This window comes from Symphalangus syndactylus, chromosome 3, assembly GCF_028878055.3.
Source record: "Symphalangus syndactylus isolate Jambi chromosome 3, NHGRI_mSymSyn1-v2.1_pri, whole genome shotgun sequence".
In the NCBI taxonomy this organism is placed as follows: domain Eukaryota; kingdom Metazoa; phylum Chordata; class Mammalia; order Primates; family Hylobatidae; genus Symphalangus; species Symphalangus syndactylus.
The window spans coordinates 51,290,503-51,296,711 of NC_072425.2; the positions used below are offsets into that span (position 1 = coordinate 51,290,503).

The 6,209-nt window shown below is 34.0% G+C and overlaps 1 non-coding gene across 1 annotated transcript; it reads right to left on the bottom strand.

Annotated features, from left to right (window-relative positions):
- Positions 1-4,348: 4,348 nt before the first annotated feature.
- LOC129479901 (U6 spliceosomal RNA) lies at positions 4,349-4,460 on the bottom strand. Its single transcript, XR_008656830.1, has one exon. It is a non-coding gene; the product is annotated as a U6 spliceosomal RNA (small nuclear RNA).
- Between the last annotated feature and the right edge of the window lie 1,749 nt (positions 4,461-6,209).

Consider the following 6,209-nt stretch of genomic DNA (forward strand, 5'->3'; position numbering starts at 1 on the left):
GCAGGCATCATTCATAGGAAAATAAAAAATAGAATGTTAAGTGAAAAAATAGGATATAAAACCAAATGTATATTAGGAATACAATTGTGTTGTTAAAACTACGGAAATAGAAAAGGGGATTATGCTCCAGTGGAAGAATCATTGGCTATTTAAAAATTATGTTTTGGCCAGGCGCAGTGGCTCCCGCCTGTAATCCCAGCACTTTGGGAGGCCGATTCAGGCAGATCAGCTGAGGTCAGGGGTTCAAGACCAGCTTGACCAACATGGTGAAACCCTGTCTCTACTAAAAATACAAAAATTAGCCTGGTGTGGTGACGTATACCTGCAGTCCCAGCTACTCATCAGGCTGGGGCAGGAGAATCGCTTGAATCCAGGAGGCGGAGGTTACAGTGAGCAGAGATTGTGCCACTGCATTCCATCCTGGGCGACAGAGCGAGACTCCGTCTCAAAATATATATATATACTTTTCAAAATGTTTGTATTGTATTATATTGCTTTTATAAGTTTATAAGTGTATACATTTTAAAAGAAAATATTATATATTTTCTAAGTGAAATGAGGCTATCACATTCTGAGAGGTGACGTGCTTCCAGACACCAGAGCCCCAAGTAAGAGCCCAGACACTGGATAGGTTATTTGCATCTCCCTTTTAAATGATAGATACACATTAAATATTTATTATTAATAGCATAGAGTGACACATTGTATTTGTGAAATTATAAAAGGCATCAGGTTCAAGAGAGAAAAGATTTTAGTGCAGTGCAATACCCCTAGCACCCTCTGGGACATGAGCGAAAAGTGTGCAGCACCAATATTCCTACAGAGAATTCATCTTCAATCCTGTATTGTATTAAGTTGGACTGGCAATGAAGGTGAACTTATGTGACACTATCATGTCAGTTTGGTCAGATGATCTCTATTTGACAGACCTAAAGTTTCCTTTTTTCTTAAATGGCTTTGCCACATATACTCTATAACAAATTAATTTTAAAGTAACATTTCAGAGAAACTGTATCATTATGAAATCTGATAAAATATATGCAGGTTTCAAACCCTGTGACATGGGTTTGTGTCATTAGGGTAGATGGATGAACAGGAAGCACGAAGAATCCCTCTCTTCACTTTAACAATAATTGTGCTAGATGAATCTATCTGGTGTAATTATTTTGCGTGTGTGTGTGTGTGTGTGTGTGTGTGTTGAGACAGAGTTTCACTCTTTTTGCCCAGGCTAGAGTGCAATGGCGCAACCTCGGCTCACTGCAACCTCTGCCTCCCAGGTTCAGGCAATTCTCCTGCCTCAGCTTCCCAAGTAGCTGGGATTACAGGTATGTACCACTACGTCCAGCTAATTTTGTATTTTTAGTAGAGACAGGGTTTCACCATGTTGGTCAGGCTGGTCTCGAACCCCTGACCTCAGGTGATCTGCCTGAATCGGCCTCCCAAAGTGCTGGGATTACAGGCGTGAGACACTGTTCCTGGCCTGATGTAATTATTTTGAAACTCTGGAATCTATTTGAAGGGTTGCAGCTCCCAGGGGAAGACTTGGCTGACATTTAAGAATTAGGACATTCCAAAGCAACCACATATATGGGGGAGTGTAGGAAGGCACCACACATGCTCTGGGAAAGATATGGGCTTAAAAAAAGACCTGAGAAAACCTGAAGTTTATAACTAAGTCTGATCCCCAGCACAGAGACATCCTACAACAATTTTTGTTAAAAAAAAAAAAAAAAAAAAAGCAAACCTCTGGAGGAAGAAGAGTCAGATTTCTAAAGTTATCATATTATACATTCAAATGTATAGTTTTCAATAAAAATCACGAAGCATACAAAGAAAAGAAAATTCAAAGGTACCATACAAGGTACCATAAAATTTAAAAACGTTTAAAGTTATATTTGGTATACATGGGAGCTCAACAATGTGTACACATGGACATAGAAAGTGGAAGACTAGACATTAGAGATTCCAAAAGGTGAGAAGGTGGGATGGGAGGGGGGTGAGGGATGAGAAATTACCTATTGGGTACAATGCACACTATTCAGGGGATGGTTACACTAAAAAGCCCAGACTTCGCCACTATGCAATCAGTATATTCATGAAACAAAAATGCACTTGCACACCCTAAGTCTATTTTAAAAATTTAAAAATCCAGAAAAATGATGTAATTTGTGACATCAATAAGTGAAAGAGGTAGGGACAGAGCTGTATAGAAGCAGACATTTTGTATGCTATTGAAGTGAAGCTGGTAAAAATTCAAATAGAGTGTTATAACTTTAGGCTGTTAAATGCAATCCCCATGGCAACTCCACAAAGAAAATAGATATAGAACATACACAAAAGGCAATATAAAGAGAATTAAACTGTTTAACTACAAAAAAGTCAACTAAACCAAAAGAAAGCAGTAAAGCAAGAAATAAGGAACAAGAAAGCTACAAGCCTATAGAAAAAAATAGCAAAATAGCAGAAGTCCTTTCATATCAGTAATTACTTCAAATATAAATGGATTAAACTCTCCAATCTAAAGACAGAGATTTGCAGAATGAATTTTAAAAACACGATCATCTATATGCTGTCTAAAAGAAGACTTATTAGATTCAATGACACAGTTGAAGGTGAAAGGATGGAAGAAGATATTTCGTGCAAATAGTAACCAAAAGTGGACCTATACTAACATCAAATGATAATGACTTTAACTCAAAAACTGTTACAAAAGACAAAAAGGACATTATATATTGACAAAGGAGTCAACTTACCAAAAATATATAGCAACTATAAACAATTATACATCTAATAACAGACCATTAAAATATATGAAGCAAAAATTTTTAGGATGAAATAGACAGTTCTACAATAATAGTTGGAGACTTCAATACTCCACTTTTAAAAATGAATAGGACAGCCAGACAGAAGATGTCAGTAAATAGAGGACTTGAATACCAACTAGACAATAAACCAACTAGATCTAACAGACATATGCAGAATACTCCAAAAAACAAGAGAATCTATTTTTCTCAAGTGCACATGGGACATTCACAAAGATAAACCATATGTTAGGCCACAAAACAGTCTCAATAGATACAAAAAGATATACAGCATACAAGTTATCTTCTCTGATCACAACAGGATGAAGTTAGAAATTAATAACAGAAGAAAACTGGTAAATTTACAAATAGGTGGAAATTAAACACACTTTTAAATGACCAATGAGTGAAAAAAGAAATCACAGGGGAAATTAGAAAAAACTTAGAGATGAATTAAAATGATAACACAACATTCAGAAACTTATGAGATGCAGTAAAAGAGATAAAAGGGAAATTTATAGCTGTAAACATGTATTTAATAAGGAGAATCTCAAATCAACAACTTAACTTTACAATTTAAGGAAGCAGAAAAGCACCAGCTAAACTCAAAGCTAGCAGAAAGAGGAAATGATAAAGATTAGAGCAAAGATAAATAAGGAATAGAAAAAAAATAGAGAAAATAAATGAAATCCAAAGTAGTTTCTTTGAAAAGATCAACAAAATTCCTTAGATTAGCCTGACAAGAAAAAGAAGACTCAAATTACTCAAGGCAGAAATGAAAGTGAGGACATTGCTACAGATTCTACAGATAAAAATGACTTTAAGTGAGTACTATGAACAACTGTACACCAAGAAGTTAGATGATCCAGATGAAATGGACTAATTCTTAGAAACAGAAACCTACCAAGAGTGAACCATGAAGTAGAAAAACTGAATAGACATGTAACTAATAATAATAACAAAAACTCCCAACAAAGAAAATCCCTGCACCTGATGGCTTCACAGGTAAATTCTACCAAATATTTAAGAAGAACCACTATAAATCCTTCTCAAACACTTCCAAAAAGTTGAATCAGAAAAAACACTTTCTAAATTATTCTGTGAGGTCAGCATTATCCTGACACCAAAACTAGGCAAAGACACTACAAGAAAAGAAAACTACAGAACAATATACCTTAAGAATATTAATACAAAAATCCTCAAAAATACTAGCAAATTGAATTTAGTAACATTAAAACTAGGATATTATACACCGTGACCAAGTGAGGTTTATTCTTGTAATGCAAAGATGGTTCAACATACAAAAATTGATCAGTACACCACATTAATAGAATGAAGGGGGAAAACAACCATAATTATCTCAAATGATGCAGAAAAGCATTTGACAAAATTCAACATCCTTTTATGATTAAAAAATTCAGCAAACTAGGAAAAGAAGGAAGGTACCTCAACATAATAAAGATTATGTATGAAAAACCCATAGGTAACATGATAATGATTTGTAGAGACATAAAGTAGAACAGTGGTTACTGGAGGCTTAGGGAAGAAATAATGAGGAGTTACTGTTTAATAGGTAGAGAATTTCATCCTTGCACAGGGGCCATGCTAATCTTCTCTGTATCATTTCAATTTTAGTATATGTGCTGCTGAAGTGAGCACAGGGTAGAGAATTTCACTCTGAGATAATAAAAAACTTTTGGAGATGGACAGTAGTGATAGTTACACAATATAAATGCACTTAATGTCACCCGAAATAGTTAAAATGGTAAACTGTGTATTATATATATATTTTTAATTTTTAAATGCCTGTGACACAAAATCTTTTAAAAATGTATTTGTGCTTTTGTGTTCCACATTTCTTTGGATATGATGTTCTAATCAGCCAGGGGCACCTGTAAAAGAACTATTTTCAAAACAGGATAAAATCATGACTCTCATACAGGTATAAAATGAACATAATCTACAGATTTTATTTATTTCATCATTATGAGGAAACTGGTAAGGTATTACAACTTCACTTCAAAGGTTAAACAAATGATGCACTTAAAGGTATAAATAACAGAAACAAAAACCTTTCCCCCATGGGGAAGAGGGACATCGACTGAAGCTCCTCCATGAGAATTCTGTGTTCAGCAACAAACAGTATTTACATAATCATGATAATGTAAACATGAACTACCATTTAAAACTCCAATTATAATAGAATTACATTGAAAACATGAGAGGAGGAGGAAGTAAACATGAGCATAAAGAAAGAGAAATTAAACCTCAAATACTCAACAGGTGTCAATAGATAATGTATACAATAAATAAGTCAATCTAGCAAGATAACAAATTATTTGGAAACAGAGGTAAATACTAGAAGCAACAACTGAAAGTATTGAAAGTTGTTTCTGTGGATCTTCATACATGCGAAAACACAAGCACCAGACTTATTAAACAAAGACTTTGAAAAACTTGTCTTAAATATGCTGAAAGAGCTAAATGACAACATGGGAATAGAACTAAAAGAAATAAGAAAAAATGATGTATTAAAAGTAAGGATATCAACAAAGAGAAAAATTGTAAAAATGAACAAAAAATTCTGGAGATGACATGTACATAACTAAGAGATTGTGCCACTGCACTCCGGCCTAGGTGACGGAGCAAGACTCTGTCTCAGAATAAATTAATAAATAATAAAAAATAAAAATAAATGTAAATGAATTAAACTACCCAATCAAAAGTTACAGAATGGCAGAATGGATAAAAATATGTGATCCAATAGATTCAGTCTACAAGAGAAGCACTTCAGATCTAAGGACACACCTACATTGAAAGTGAAAGGATGCAAAAAGATACCTCGTGCAAATAGTAACCAAAAAAATAGAGCAGAGGTGGCTATATTAATATGAGACAAAATAGACTTTAAATCAAAAATGGTTACAAGACACAAAAAATCACATTATATATTGATTAAAGTGTCAATTTACCAAGTTATAACAATTATAAACATATGTGCACCAAACACCAGAATTCCTAAATCTATGAAGCAAACATTGACAGAATAGAGAAATAGTTCCACATTAATAGTAAGAGACTTCAATATCCCTCTTTCAATAATGAATAGAACAACCAGATACAAGAGAAATAAGAAAATAAAAAACTTGAACAACACTATAATTTTATGTGTTAACTTGAGTAGTCACAGTACTCAGATATTTGGTCAAACACTATTCTAGATATTTGTGTGAAGGTATATTTTGGATAGGATTAACATTTACGTCAGTAGACTTTGAGTAAAACAGATTGCCCTTCATAATGTCAGTGGGTCTCATCCAATCATTGGAAGTCTTTAAGAAAAATACTGACTTCCAGTGAAGAAGAGGCAATTCTGCTAGAAAACTCCATTCAGACTTGAATGGCAAC